The 16,437-nt window shown below is 40.5% G+C and overlaps 2 non-coding genes across 2 annotated transcripts; both read left to right on the top strand.

The window, feature by feature from the left end:
• Positions 1-14,604: 14,604 nt before the first annotated feature.
• On the top strand, positions 14,605-14,691 carry LOC123183906 (small nucleolar RNA U31b). Its single transcript, XR_006492893.1, has one exon. It is a non-coding gene; the product is annotated as a small nucleolar RNA U31b (small nucleolar RNA).
• A 128-nt stretch (positions 14,692-14,819) lies between these two features.
• LOC123183866 (small nucleolar RNA Z107/R87) lies at positions 14,820-14,923 on the top strand. The gene has a single exon (XR_006492855.1). It is a non-coding gene; the product is annotated as a small nucleolar RNA Z107/R87 (small nucleolar RNA).
• The last annotated feature ends 1,514 nt before the right edge of the window (positions 14,924-16,437 follow it).

The raw sequence follows: 16,437 nt of genomic DNA, 5'->3' as shown, positions 1-16,437 counted from the left end.
CGACGGCAATGGATCGTCTCGTGCGATAGCACGATCTACAAGGAATTTGGACCTCCACGCTGGACAGAGGTAACGATCATGACCAACGCGCAGCTCCAAATGTCCCATATAATCATCAATTACCTTCATAGAATATCAGGGCATTACATGTTGAAAGTTGAGACATAGATTATTGAGAATTTTAATAACAAGACATGCAAGTAGTACTCACATCGTCTGACAGCCATCTGTGAGTTAGTACCGGTCGAATCCTTTCGGAAGTCAGAGGTATGCCACGCCCTTCACTGTAGTAAAGTTTCTTCCCCTTATTCTTCTTGGTGCTAGCAGCTAACTCGACAAATGAAACAGCTGCATCAATTATTTCCGGCGTCAACTCATCTGCCACAACCTCCGGCTCATGATTTTCAGAAAACAGAGCTGCATGAAATAATTTGAACATCAACAATAGTGATCATATGCATTCGTAGCATATAACAAAATAAGAAAGTTAGTTATGATACCTCTAGTAGTAGTAGAAGTACCGGAGGGTTTCTGACCACGGTTGGGACGCCTGCTGGGCTTGTCAAGTGCGTAGGGGGATTCAAATTTCTTAGAAACGGTCCTCTTGCGCTTACCAGACATAACTTCCTCATCCTTATCGATTGTTGCACCCTTTTTTCCATTCGCCTTAGCCATGAACTTGCTGACAGAAGATGGACAAATGTCTATGTCCGATGAAGGTGCTTGAGTAGAAGTACCAACGACCCAAGGGTTTTCGGGTGTAGCACCACATTCATCATTACGCCTAATAGGTGAAGCTTCCTTGTGTCCATTCATCTTCGGTGGGGTTTTCTGTTTGGCAAACAAAATCGTGTGAATATTTCAGAACGTAAATAAATTAAAGGAGAAATTATAGACAGAAATATATATACATAGTACCTCAGGTACGGTTTTATGGTTGGGAACCACTTCATCAGGCTGCGTCATGTCAATGACATGCTCTCCGCGTGAGTCTATGTCATCCTTGTACACGAATTCCTTCTTTTCATATGGACCATTCTCGAACGAATCCAGTTCTTCATCCACATCATTGTCCGCGGATGGCACGGCAGCAGTCGGCTTGTACATGACATCTGATTTGTTCAACTTCTCCAACAACCTCTGCGATAGAAATATAAATTTAGTAATGCTAGCATGGTTTAAAACAGCAAACATACTGTAAACTATAAAGTTTGGGTGTGACACCTCAGCAACTTGATCAGGGATTTCCCTCATCTGGGTGTGTATGAAGTCCATGAACCGCTTCATTAGAAGCTCCATCAATTCTTCCGACATTGGGGCTGTCGTCGACTTCTTTGCGTTTCCATTTGCAGGCTTGGTTTTTGGCTTCATGTTAGGCGCATTATTTGGGATGTTGGGCTCCTGAGCCCTATACTCCTGGGTGATATTATTTTCGATCTGCATGCGATATTGAAGTACATGTGATGAATAAAAAATAAATATTATTAAGTTACAAAGCATTTAAGAAAGACGGAACACAATGACTTACCCTGACGTTACCACGGCCGCGCCCATTGTCATAGTCGAACCGATCTCTCCTAGTGGCTGCACCTTCGGTCCAGTTCCTCATAAGAGGTTGTATGGACAAGTTGGGATTATAGGCGCATTCGCCTTTGACCGGTTGCACCTTCTCCCAATACAAGTACTACAAAAAAATATAAGGATTTAGAGTTAGTACAATACATCACATAAAATTGCAATGATATGATAATTGACATTATGCAACAGGTCTCATATGTGTACCTGCAAGAGAGCCAAATTGCCTTTCGGCCATTGGCGGAGGTGTTTGCCTTTCTTCACTATGCGAAGGCAATCAAGGAGAACACACAGGGTGAAGGCATTCCAGTTAATCTTTGAAATACGTTTCACATCATCGACCAAAGCGTAGTACTGCTTTGGCACAATCTTCCTCGACATGGGAGCAATAATTGTTCCTAACAGGACAAGGACTACTTTCCGAAGGAAATCGTCATCGGTGGCTTTACTTTTAATTATGTCCTCAATGAGATTATCTATCACTATGTTTTCTGATGTCTTACTAAGAAATTGTGGCGGCACCCGCTCCTTGATGTCCTCGCCTTCTTCAGTCAGAATGTCCGAAGCGGACAGTCCTTGGTTCTCGAGGTTAACGATGCACTCGACGTCGACCGCACCGAGAGTCACCTCCCCAACCTGCTCTTGTATAATGAATCTGGCCGTGCTGGCCTGAAAATTCTCAATCATATACCTAATCAGTAGGGTATGCATCTTAATAGATGGTATCTGCAGCATGCTGCACAATGTTGTATCAGCCACTCTAGCGCGTTGACCGCTCGATAGAGCTGCAACAAGCTTGCACCATTTCTCAACGGCGCATACTATTTCTCCATTCAGCTCGTCCATCCTGTTGAAACAAAATATATAACTTCGTGACATTAGCGAACACTAAAGCAAAAATAACAATAGACATGCAAAAATATAAAACTTTTTGGCAGTAGCTAACACTAATGCAAAAATAACACTAATGCAAATATAAAACTAGCACCATGTATACTGCAACATGCAGCCAAGTGTGTGCTGACATGAGGCAATAAAAAAATAACTACAATTGGTAATTGAATTTACTTGCATCTGATCAAGTTCTTTGAGTATCAGATAAATTATATAATCAATAAATTTAATATGGTAAACTGTTACTAATTCGTCTGGTTGTCTTATTAACAGGGTGACAAATTGATGAGCTCTAAATAACTAGAGTCTATAGCAATGGTACCTATTTGAGGTTCATCAACATCTAATGCTAATAACTCTTTAATGTTCTATGTGCACAACAATATAATTGGATCGTGTGACAAAAATATAATTGGATCATGTGACAAAAAATCTATTGCATCATGCTTCTCGAGAAACAACATCTTATTCTACCATGCTATGAAAGAACCAAAGATTGTTTTCATCTACGCCATCTGGTCAGAACGCATCTAGTCGAGTTGATACTAGTTGAAAATATGTGGTAAACCTAAGTCCATCAAAGCAACGAGACGGAGGAAGTAGCTTGCTATGAAGGCGCGAGGTAAGGAGGACAATTTTACTTGATCGGTCGACGAAGATGAAAGAAGTCGGCGATGCGTTGTCGACATAGTTCGTCGAGGTCGGCCTGCACGTGCGGACGGCCTTGATCTTCTCGGGGTTTTTGTGGTGTGTGGGATACGGCGGACGGAGCTGTCGATGACTCGCCGACAGGAGGCGATCTAGTCGACGACATGTGCGAGGAGGAGGAGATTATATACGAGGTCGACTCCTAGGTTGTCGTAACTTCCCTGTGGCCAATCTCGCGATTTATATTTTCCTCCGTTGAAGCGAGGCTGAACGTGCTCCTCAATCGTAGGGATTAGAAACATATGGATTATCATGATCCCAGAATTGTGTAACAGAACGGCAACTACTCCCGTGATCGACGTGCGTGTGATCGACGTGCATGGAAAGCGCAGCGTTGTGGCCCCCCACAATATGGATCCGATAGTTATTTGCGGTCTGGGCCAGCCCACCTACCTGCATTGTTTCTTCCCTCAAAATAAATATCATTGGTTCTTCCCTAAAAAAACTCTTTGTGACACCTATTAGTTATTGTATACTTGTATATGTTCAACAATATTTATAGTATCTCTATCATTTCTACAATATTATACATTCAAATGTATTGTTCCTCTTTCCCTTTTAATTTGGTTTTCCTGTTATTTTATGTTTTCTCCTTCTTATTACTATTTTTTTTGTTCATGTTTCATAATTCCATATCACTTCTTCTCATTGTTTTCAATTTCATTTCAAATATGTATGATTAAATGTTGTCCTATTTATGACTTCCTAATTGGTGGGACCGGCAAGGAAAACCACTTTCAGACCTGCCCTCCGGCAGACCCGAATGGTCCTGTTTGTACACGGTGCATGTGGAGGCATGCATGAGATGACCCCAACTTTTGGGACCATGTGGGCATGGCCAATGTGGTCCCCAGGGAAGGTGTGCACAAATTCGGACACAAAACGCACGTTGCGTCACGTGGGGGCAGTGTTGTAGGGTTTTGTCGCCGGAAAAATCCTAGAAAATGCATCGAGTGTCGGAAATGAACGATACTTGTCATGCATGCATGCCATGGTCATCCTAGGGTATGCATAAAGTTTGGGATCATTTGGTGGGACCGTCAAGGAAAACCACTTTCAGACCTGCCCTCCGGCAGACCCGAATGGTCCTGCTTGTACATGGTGCATGTGGAAGCATGCATGAGATGACCCCAACTTTTGGGACCATGTGGGCTTGGCCAATGTGGTCCCCCAGGCAAGGTGTGCACGAATTCGGACACAAAACGCACGTTGCGTCACGTGGGGGCAGTGTTGTAGGGTTTTGTCGCCGGAAAAACACTAGAAAATGCATCGAGTGTCGGAAATGAATGATACTTGCCATGCATGCATGCCATGGTCATCCTAGGGTATGCATAAAGTTTGGGATCATTTGGTGGGACCGTCAAGGAAAACCACTTTCAGACCTGCCCTCCGGCAGACCCGAATGGTCCTGCTTGTACATGGTGCATGTGGATGCATGCATGAGATGACCCCAACTTTTGGGACCATGTGGGCTTGGCCAATGTGGTCCCCCAGGCAAGGTGTGCACGAATTCGGATACAAAACACACGTTGCGTCACGTGGGGGCAGTGTTGTAGGGTTTTGTCACCGGAAAAACCCTAGAAAATGCATCGAGTGATGGAAATGAACGACACTCACCATGCATGCTTGCCATGGTCATCCTAGGGTGTGCATACAGTTTGGTCTCAATTGGTGAGACCGAGAAGATAAACCTGCTTCTAGTACATGGTGCATGTGGAGGCATGCATGCGATTGTCCCAACTAGATTTGATTTAATAATATTTCAAGTATCAAATAGAAAATAAAATTTATAATTAGGAAGGACAACATATTATCTTACATTTAAAAAATAATTCAAATGTAAAAAAGATAAGATCTATCAGAATGAAGAAGTGCAATAGAAGATAACATATTATCTTACATTTTGGAAATATTTCAAATATAAAGAAGAGAACAAATATTAGAATGAAGAAGTGAAATAAAACAGAACATTTTATCTTACAAACTAAAAATATTTCAAAAATAATAAAGATAAGAAATATTAGAATGAAGAATTGAAATAAAACACACCATTTTAGTTTATATTTCGTAAATATTATCAATATACAAAAGAGAACGAACAAATGAAATAAAACACAACAGAATTTGGCATATTTTTTTAATTTTAGTAAACACTGTTAGAAATAATATAGAAAAAAATAGATTTGATTTTAAATATTAGAAATATAAACAAGAAAAGAAATTTTGGAGTTAAGAAGTGAAAAACAAAGAAAATATAAAACAGATCAGCGCGCGGGTAAGGCTGCCTTAGGCCAGCCCGCCCGAATTGGGCCCAAGGCAGAGTCGTGCAGGGCACAGCGCAGCGCACAGCCGTGGGGTGGTGGGAGTTTAGTCCCACCTCGCCAAGCGAGAGAGCGCCGCACCGGTTTATATACCCGGCTGCGACTCGCCTCCCAAGCTGCTATCATATGCAGGCAGTACATTGCCTAACTCCCGTCCCCTCTGCCCCGTGGGGCCTACTAGCAGCAGAAATTCTGCACCACGGGCGTGCATCCTGGCGCATGAACGGCTGGGTTCCTAGTCATATGCAGGCCGGGGTGTATGAATTCTCCTGCTCTGGTAGGTGGGCACTTTTTTTGGCATTTTGCCATGTGTTTTGATCTTCAAATCACACACTAAATTATACACATGCTCACTTGCATTCAATACACATATTTTTTGCATATATGACAAGTTAATGTTTTCACCTTCAAATCATCTAATAAATTTTACACATGCTCACTTACATGTAATACACATGGATATTAATGGGATTTCAAAAAAAATGAGGCCGTGGTGTATGAATTCTCCTCCCACATGCATGCCATGGTCATGGTAGGGTGTGCAAAAAGTTTGGGATCATTTGGTGGGACCGGCAAGGAAAACCACTTTCAGACTTGCCCTCCGGCAGACCCGAATGGTCCGGCTTGTACATGGTTCATGTGGAGGCATGCATGAGATGACTCCAACTTTTTGGGAGCACGTGGGCATGGCCAATGTGGCCCCCCAGGCAAGGTGTGCACGAATTCGGACACAATACGCACGTTGCATCACGTCGGGGCACTGTTCTAGGGTTTTATCACCGCAAAACACCTACAAAATGCATAGAGTGTCGGAAATGAACGGTAGTTGCCAGGCATGCTTGCTATGCTCATCGTAGGTGTGCATAAAAAAGTTTGGTATCAATTGGTGAGACCGAGAAGAAAAACCTGCTTGTAGTACATGGTGCAAGTGGAGGCATACATGCGATTGTACCAACTATATTTCAAGTATGAAACAGAAAAGAAAATATATAATTAGGAAAGACAACCATGAAAAGTGAAATAAAAGACAACATTATATCATACATCATTTAAATTTATAGCTGTCAAAACAAAGAAAAGAGGAGAATATAGAAAACAGAAGAAAAATTTGAATGAATAAGTGCAATAAAAGACAACATATTATCTTACATTTAAAAAATAATTCAAATATAAAAAGATAAGATCTATTAGAATGAAGAAGTGAAATAAAAGATAACATATTATCTTACATTTTCAAAATATTTCAAATATAAAGGAGAGAACAAATATTAGAATGAAGAAGTGAAATAAAACAGAACATTTTATCTTACAAACTAAAAATATTTCAAAAATAATAAAGATAAGAAATATTAGAATGTAGAATTGAAATAAAACACACCATTTTAGTTTATATTTCGTAAATATTATCAATATACAAAACAAAACGAACAAATGAATTAAAACACAACAGAATTTGGCATAATTTTTTAATTAGTAAACACTGTTAGAAATAATATAGAAAAAAAAGAGATTTGATTTTAAATATTAGAAATATAAACAAGAAAAGAAATTTTGGAGTTAAGAAGTGAAAAACAAAGAGAATATCAAACAGATCAGCGCGTGGGTAAGGCTACCCTGGGCCAGCCCGCCCGAATTGGGCCCAAGGCGGAGCCGCGCAGGGCACATCGCAGTGCACAACCGTTGGGTGGTGGGAGTTTAGTCCCACCTCGCCAAGCGAGAGAGCACCGCACCGGTTTATATACCCGGCTGCGACTCCCCTCCCAAGCTCCTATCAATTGCAGGGAGTACATTGCCTAACTCTCGTCCCCTCTGCCCCGTGGGGCCTACTAGCAGCAGAGATATTCTGCACCACGGGCCTGCATCCTGGCCCATGCACGGCAGGGTTCCTAGTCGTATGCAGGCCGTGGAGTATGAATTCTCCTGCTCTGGTAGGTGGGCACTTTTTTGGCATATTGCCATGTGTATTGATCTTCAAATCACACACTAAATTATACACATGCTCACTTGCATGCAATACACATTTTTTTTGCATATATGACAAGTTAATGTTTTGACCTTCAAGTCATCTAATAAATTTTACACATGTAATACACATGGATATTAATGGGATTTCAACAAAAATGAGGACGTGGTATATTCTCCTCCCACATGCATGCCATGGTCATGGTAGGGTGTGCAAAAAGTTTGGGATCATTTGGTGGGTCCGGCAAGGAAAACCTCTTTCAAACATGCCCTTCGGCAGACCCGAATGGTCCGGCTTGTACATGGTGCATGTGGGGGCATGCATGAGATAACCCCAACTTTTGGGAGCATGTGAGCATGGCCAATGTGGCCCCCCAAGCAAGGGGTGCACGAATTCGGACACAAAACGCACGTTGCGCCACGCCGCGACAGTGTTCTAGGGTTTTTTCGACCACCTCCAAATCACCTCAACTTTGGCACACATGATCTCTTGCACAAACAAAGGTAGGTTTCCAAGGTTTAACATTTTTTGAATTTTTTATTAATTTATAATGCCCTCTAGACTGACTGGTGAAAACATCGGTCTATACCTCAGGGGGGCATTGTAAAATATTCTTTTGCCAAATTTTCTTTATTAGGCATGATTGGCACATGTGGGTCACCATGTTCAAGAAAGTTTGGGTGATTTGGAGGTGGTGGGAAAAATCACATTTGTTCAAAAACTGCCCCTCCGGAATGCGGTCATTTTTTCGACCACCTCCAAATGACCTCAATTTTGGCACACATGATCTCTTGCACAAAGAAAGGTAGGTTCCAAGGTTTTATATTTTTTTGAATTTTTTATTAATTTATAATGCCCTCTAGACTGACTGATCAAAACATCGGTCTATACCTCAAGGAGGCATTGTAAAATATAATTTTTCCAAATTTTCTTTCATGGACATGTTTGGCACATGTGTGTCACCGTGTAAAAGAAAATTTGGGTGATTTGGAGGTGGTAGAAAAAACCACCTTTGTTCAAAAAATGGCTTAAGTTAAAGACCAAATGGCCCGTCCGAAATGCGGTCATTTTTTTGACCACCTCCAAATCACCTCAACTTTGGCACACGTGATCTCATGCAGAAACAAAGGTAGGTTTCCAAGGTTTTATATTTTTTTGAATTTTTTATTAATTTATAATGCCCTCTAGACTGACTGGTCAAAACATCGGTCTATACCTCAGGGGGGCATTGTAAAATATTCTTTTTCCAAATTTTCTTTCATAGGCATGATTGGCACATGTGGGTCACCATGTTCAAGAAAGTTTGGGTGATTTGGAGGTGGTGGGAAAAATCACATTTGTTCAAAAACTGGCTTAAGTTAGACCAAATGGCCCCTCCGGAATGCGGTCATTTTTTTGACCACCTCCAAATCACCTCAACTTTGGCACACATGATATCTTGCACAAACAAAGGTAGGTTTCCAAGGTTTTATATTTTTTGAATTTTTTATTAATTTATAATGCCCTCTAGACTGACTGGTCAAAACATCGGTCTATACCTCAGGGGGGCATTGTAAAATATTCTTTTTCCAAATTTTCTTTCATAGGCATGATTGGCACATGTGGGTCACCATGTTCAAGAAAGTTTGGGTGATTTGTAGGTGGTGGGAAAAATCACATTTGTTCAAAAACTGGCTTAAGTAAGACCAAATGGCCCCTCCGGAATGCGGTCATTTTTTCGACCACCTCCAAATCACCTCAACTTTGGCACACATGATCTCTTGCACAAACAAAGGTAGGTTTCCAAGGTTTTATATTTTTTTTGAATTTTTTATTAATTTATAATGCCCTCTAGACTGACTGGTCAAAACATCGGTCTATACCTCAGGGGGGCATTGTAAAATATTATTTTTCAAATTTTCTTTCATAGACATGATTGGCACATGTGGGTAACCATGTGCAAGAAAGTTTGGGTGATTTGGAGGTGGTGGGAAAAATCACATTTGTTCAAAAATTGGCTTAAGTTAGACCAAATGGCCCCTCCGGAATGCGGTCATTTTCTCGACCACCTCCAAATCACCTCAATTTTGGCACACATGATCTCTTGCTCAAACAAAGGTAGGTTTCCAAGGTTTTATATTTTTTGAATTTTTTTATTAATTTATAATGCCTTCTAGACTGGCTGGTCAAAACATCGGTCTATACCTCAGGGGGCATTGTAAAATATTCTTTTTCCAAATTTTCTTTGAAATTTATAATGCCCTCTTATATTTGTTTATAATGCCCTCTTATATTTTATTTGAAATTTATAATGCCCTCTTATATTTTCTTTCTATTTTTTTGAAATTTTTGGAATTTATAATGCCCTCTTAAATTTGTTTATTTTTTTAATGCCTCTTATTTTTTTGAATTTTTTTATTTATAAAGTTAGGTTTCCAAGATGGCTAGGCTGGCCCATGCTTTTCCTTTTCCTTTAGTTTACATAAAAATTACCTGAGCACTCAAAAAATAACATAAAAATTACATGACCCCTCAAATTATAACATACCAAAAATTCAAAAGGTATTTTTATCAAACACGTCTTTTTGAATATTTATATTTTCTTTTCTTATAAGTAAGTGAAATTTTCAAAATTCTAATAAGTAGGGTAATATAACTTTATTAAAAAATAAAGTAGATCTTATTTCAAATTCTTTTTTTGCACACATTATAAAGTAACTAGTATTACATTACTCTTCTAAATTTACATAATTCCTTCACACTTTGATGATGGAATATTTGCTCTGTTATTGCAACATTGGTTCAAATGATGGAACATTTGATCTTTTTTCTTATTGAAATTATGCATTGATGGAATGTGTGAGGATGAACAATTATCAGTAACTTTACGAAACCCCATGTACTATAATTCATGACAGCCAATTTGGAACATTGCCAGATTCAATATTTGGTATAATTGGCACATGCGCACAGCATGTTGCACTTGCCCACAGCATAGACAAGTGTTGCAGCATGTCTAAAGCAACACTGAAGTGCCATTTGTGATCATTGCACCATCGAAACAACAACTAAACATGAAGGAAGCATTCACCACCAATAAAGTTAAGGCCACACATATATAGATAGCATTCTAGGTTACCACCACAGGTACCAGGCAGTTCACAACATATCCAGTTCAGACACACAATACATTACATTACATTACATTACATTACATTACATTAATAGAGGTAGTTTCCAACCAGTTCAAACCCAGATGCAGCTTTCCAAAAGTAAAACATCATCAAATATACTGATGATGAGTACGGCTTCCAGCTTCTGATGATCAGCATGATGTAGGACTAGAGGTTAGGGTTTCTGAGGACCTTCAGGAGGGCAGAATGCTGAACCCTGATCTTGTACTCATCACTGGAGATCGATGTAGCCCGGCAATGTTCCATCAGATGCTCCAATAACCCAGACCCGGGCTTGGGCTTGCTGCAGAAGGGGCAGCGGTACTTTTCCGTCCTCCAGTTGTGGTACATACCAGGTCCTTGGGCCCTGATCTTCAACACCACCTTCTCTTCAAAGGACTCGACGTTCCCCTCGACCACATCATCTCCAGATTCATACTACACACATTAATGACTGACATTAATACATTATGCATTCAAATACTATAAACACGTAATACTAACTCAATGCACAATTAACATTTCAACTAGGCCTTACCTCATACGGCTCATCTTCATCAGAGTCATATGGGTAGAACCCAGTCTTGTCCCACTTCCTCTTATTGCCCACAAGATCCTCCTCCTCCTGCTATATTGTCAAACAAGCACATCAATTACAATGAATTGAATTGCAGTTCAAAGAATGTCATTACAGACAAAATTGTGAATGTGAACCACATTGGTATGTTGCAAGTGACCAAATGCTTTCCTTATAAATACAGAATCTAAGCAATCAATCAACAGACAAATGATTTCCTTCATAAATGCTAATGAAAATCCAAGCTGGATTCTTGACATTCCCTGGATTAACCCAACACTTTTCTTTTGAGGGAATCCCCCCCCCACACTACTTAATGGAAACATATAGTATATTTTGTTGCTAGGATCCTGCCTTGGAATGTTTACTTCATAGTTATACAATGGTGACATCCTAGCTGCATATTTTTGTAATTCATCATAAGTATTTGCACAAGAGGAAAATCTCTGGCCAGGTTAATTTTATGAGGCTGGACAATAGGCCTGCCTACAACATTTGGTTTATAAAATTTTGGGCAAGGACAATATTTCAAGGCCATGTTACTGTTTTTGAGGCCACCCTTCTGCAATTGTAAAGTGAGTTATCTCTTAGCCCCCTAAATATAAAATTACATCCATTGCTACTAATTACAGAAGCCAACTACAAATTTTAATATGCACAAATTACTGTTTTTGGGATAATGCAGCAAAGCTCCTACACATATTAACATAATGCAGTAGTTAATTAGGTACAACTTCAACTATAAATGCATACATCTCCAACAAACATCTAAAATTTCATTACTTACCTAAACAACAACAAATTATACTATAGATGAATCTTGTATCATCTAAATAAATTCATTGGCACATCAAAATTAATGCATTCCAAATCAAATATGTTTCCATCCAGTATCATTGAACCACAGATCAAATCAAATAATCATATATGTCTGCAGCATTGAGCTACAGATCTAATAATCATATGACGTCTATCTGACCTTAAATTCCCCCTTAAATAAGGTATTTAACCTCATACTAATTAAAATCTAACAAGCAAAAATTCCACTACTAATCTAATAAGCATCTGAAAAAACCCCAAGGTGCTATTATCTTTGAAGCAACGACATTGGAGAGGATGTTCAATGCTGTAAATATCTCTGAAGCAACGGCAAAATTCCACTACTAACCCAAACTAAATAAGCATAGACTGCCCCTTCCCCTCTCCTTCAGAAGCCCCAATCCAACACAAACAAATCCAGCCCTTGAGAAGCTCTTTTTGATTAACATGACAACACCCATTACATGAGTACATCCTTCACTATATTTACAACCAAACTAATGCACCATCTAATCACCTCAGGTAGACATTTTCCAAAAACACAAGGCCATGCACAACCCATCTCATAGCCTCTGCCTGACAGGCATCAATCAAGCATCAAAGAACTGCAACTATGACAACATGCATCAATCAAGCATCTAAGAATTGCAACTATGACAGGCATAATCCCTAGAACTAAGCATCCATTTAATTAATCATCAAGCCAAAGAACTAAAGCAGGCACCAACCCAAACCAATAGAGAAGTATATATTTGACTAATCCATCGTCTAATCCTCAAGCCAAACACCTAAAGAATTGCAAAAATTCCACTACTAATCTAATAAGCATCTGAAAAAACCCATCCCTCAATCCGGCTACTTCTAACCTAATCTAATAATCATATGAGGTCCACCATTCTTGCACGAATCAAATACACAAAAACCCTAATGCAGAGAAAACCCTACATCCAACAAATCTAACCAAAAAACCTTCTGGCCACAAACCCTACAATCTAAAAACTACCACATTAAAGTGATAAGCAGATACCTTCTGCTCCGCCTGCTCCTCGCCAGAGCCGGCCTCCACCTTCTCCACCTCGTGCGCCTCGCCAGAGCCCGCCTCCACCTTCTGCGCCTCGCTAGAGCCCGCCTCCACCTTCTGCGCCTCGCCGGAGATCGCCAGAGCGGGCGCATTTGGCTGGACTGCGCCGCTGCAGCCCGCCCCCGCCTTCTCCAGATCTGCAGCGGGGGGAGCACCGCGCTGGACGCCGACACGTCCCCTCACAAAGGTGCCCGCAGCGACCTGCCGCGCCTGCTCCACCAGATCTGCGCCCCAATCGGGGCGCTCGCCTCCTGCGTCCGCCATGGCGATGGAGAGGATGCGGTGAGGGCGACGAGGAGGTTGGAGAGGAGAGGGAGTGGGGAGAGGGAGACGATGCGGCGGGGGGAAATGGTGGGTGATGCGGCCGGAGGTGGTTGCCGTCCACATTTATATGATGGGACGGTTTTGGAATCTACCTGTGACACGTGCTGCCCCACACGCGGGCGGCTCCACGCGTGCACGAGACGCCGCCATATACAAATACGTATACGGCCGGGCATACAATCTAATCGGGCCCGTACGGGCCTCCCAGGGCTCCTCGACGGCTATACGCGGGGGCAACAAAGACGATCGTGCCCCTCGTTATGAACCGTTTTTGGTTCATCCTGGCCGTCGATGTGTTTTTCCACCTCGCGTTCAGCCCAGGGGGGAGCACCGGAGCAGAAACAGGGTTCCAAATGGTACGAACTGGAAAATTGTGACTATCCGTTGGGGTAATCTCCTTTCAAAAATTGGGGACCTTATTGATCCCATCACAAGAAAATGGGATGTAGAGCTTGTGAAGCAGACTTTCTGGCAGGTTGATGTGCAGCGTATACTCGCAATCCCTTTACCGTCGTATGGTATGGAACATTTCGTGGCATGGAGTTTGATGAAGAAAGACAGGTTTCTGGTCGAACTGCCTATTTTGAGGAGTGGGATCATCAACATGGATCGAAGTTGAGGCGCACCAATGAGATGGGAGCTGCAGGCTCAAATATGATCTGGGAATGTATTTGGAGGTTAAAATGCCCTAGCAAAGTAATATTCTGAAAGTCTGTTTTTTTAATAATGAGGTCAAAACCTGTTTGTTTTTGTAGTTTGGATGCCCAAATTGTGAACTTGAACGAAAGTATTTAGCTCCTAGTTGACGACCTTTAGCTTGCTTGTGCAGTTTCAATTCTAATTGCACATGAGAAGCTGTATCCTAAATTGAAGTTTTTTTGCTTGGATTTGGAGCACTGGTGCGAAAAATCACTCAGTATGATATATCAGGTGTGATTATCAATCTCTACGTTCTCACTGAGCTCCTATCCGTTTACTTTTGCTTGAAGTTATTGAGTCAGTTTGCAAGAGACCTGTTTTTTTTGCATATTGTTGGACAACTAAAATTCGTTCAGAACTTTCATGTCATGCCAGCTGTAATCATTATGTAGCGCACAAGATGGTACAAATTGAGATAAAACAGAGTACATATGGTTGGGATGACTGAGGAACATAGCTACCCGATTGTGAATTGGCTATATTGTAGTTATGAGGATGATGAGTTCATATTTGTCGCCCCCGTCTTAGGTTCTGCTTGGGTGGGTCTATGCTGATTGACGTACTTATGAATCTGACTCTATAGATGAAAAATTGACTACATAGTATGGTGCTATGCTAACTTCTATACTGTTAGTTGATCAAAATAAAACATGGATTTTATATTAAGATATCGTGCATTATTTTTGAATTGTTCTTTTCCTTGGATAATGGCAATGATGATTTGCAAATATTCAAGCTCAACAGACCAAGTCACATGTTTTCTCTCAGGAGTTGATTTGTATGCGGATTATCCCGCTGAACTGAGACATCTGATATCTCATGCGCTTTTGTTTTTATTTGTTTGTTTGTTTGCTTGCTTTGGAGGGCATAGTTCACGAAAAAAGCTTCTGCCCCCTTTTATAGATAAAGCACAAACCACAAATACTCGGCCAAATGATGTCACGTAAAAAGTGCAAAAATAACACCCACATGGTATATAGAATGATGATAACTCAGAAACACAAGATGTTACGTAGGAAACACAAGATAATGGCTCGTCATCTCTTTATCACGCAACCGTAGCACATGATGGGACTATGATTTAATTCAGTGCAGATTTATTGAGTAAGCAAAAAATTAAAGTCTTGGTCCTGAGAGAAAAGGAGAGGGTGAATTAGTTGTTTATATTTTTTGACATGACCATGCGGTAAAACTCATGTTGGTGTTGAAAATGCTCAAATATTGTTTGGAAATTTTTAAAGGAAATTATAGAGGAAAATAAATATGTTAACCCTATAAATACCATTTGTGGCCTTTCCAAAAGGATTTTAATAAATATATTTTTAAAAAGAATTTTTTTTGAAGTAATAGTGATCTTATATATAATAGACATTGGAAATGATTTTTAATGAATTACTGTTTTGAAATATAAATATTTTTAGTTCAAACCTCTTTTTTGGGGTTTTCAAAAAGGGTTTATTTGCTTTTTGGCCAAAATAAATTTCAGTACAGATATTTTTGGGCTCTACCCACATGGCACGATCATTGGAAAATATTTGGGCCACGTGATTGGAAGAGGATACCAAATAAAATAATTAAAAGAAACACTAAATTTAAACAAGGCAATAATAATATTCTAAAAAATTGAGTGAAGTAATGCAAAACACAAGATGTGAAAGATACCCCACCTCGAAGGTTATTTTCATAACAATAGGAACTAGCAGAATGTCCGTGGGTTGCTACGGGCTATCCGCAATATCTGTAACACCCGGGTTCAACACAAAAACCCCATCCTATGACTCACCTTCCCTTTTTCCATCGGAACCTCACAGTCCCGACCGGTTTCCCGCCGTAGTGGGACATTTCTCGTTTTTTTCCTCGCTGGAGCTACCTCCTTTAAAAGCAGATGGCGTACACCTCATCTTCGTTGTGCATTGCAATAAGGATGAAAATTTTCATGTTTACAATATAATAGAGTGGGTTAAACTAACACATAGTATTGACACAAAACAAAAAATAACTACAGAGATCATTCTCAAAGGTCCATTCAACTTTGCAAATGCAAATTGACATTGGAGGAGAGTGGCAACGTGAACGTATTCCTAGTCACCAATAAGCTCCACCTCCATCCCACATATGCTAGAAGGGATAATTGTCGTTCTTATCTTCCTCGTCTTTCCCTACATCTTCTACTCATCGCCTCTTCGCCAACCCGTTTCATTGGCGCCAACCAGCACCATAGCAACATTAGTGTGTTCGTCATCGATGCCTCATCTTCTTCTTTCTCCTTCCTCGCCAACTTTAGTACTCGTTCCTACTTATTTCCTACTGAAAGATCGTGGATG

This window comes from Triticum aestivum, chromosome 1D, assembly GCF_018294505.1.
Source record: "Triticum aestivum cultivar Chinese Spring chromosome 1D, IWGSC CS RefSeq v2.1, whole genome shotgun sequence".
NCBI lineage: Eukaryota > Viridiplantae > Streptophyta > Magnoliopsida > Poales > Poaceae > Triticum > Triticum aestivum.
This window is presented reverse-complemented; position numbering and strand designations above follow the sequence as displayed.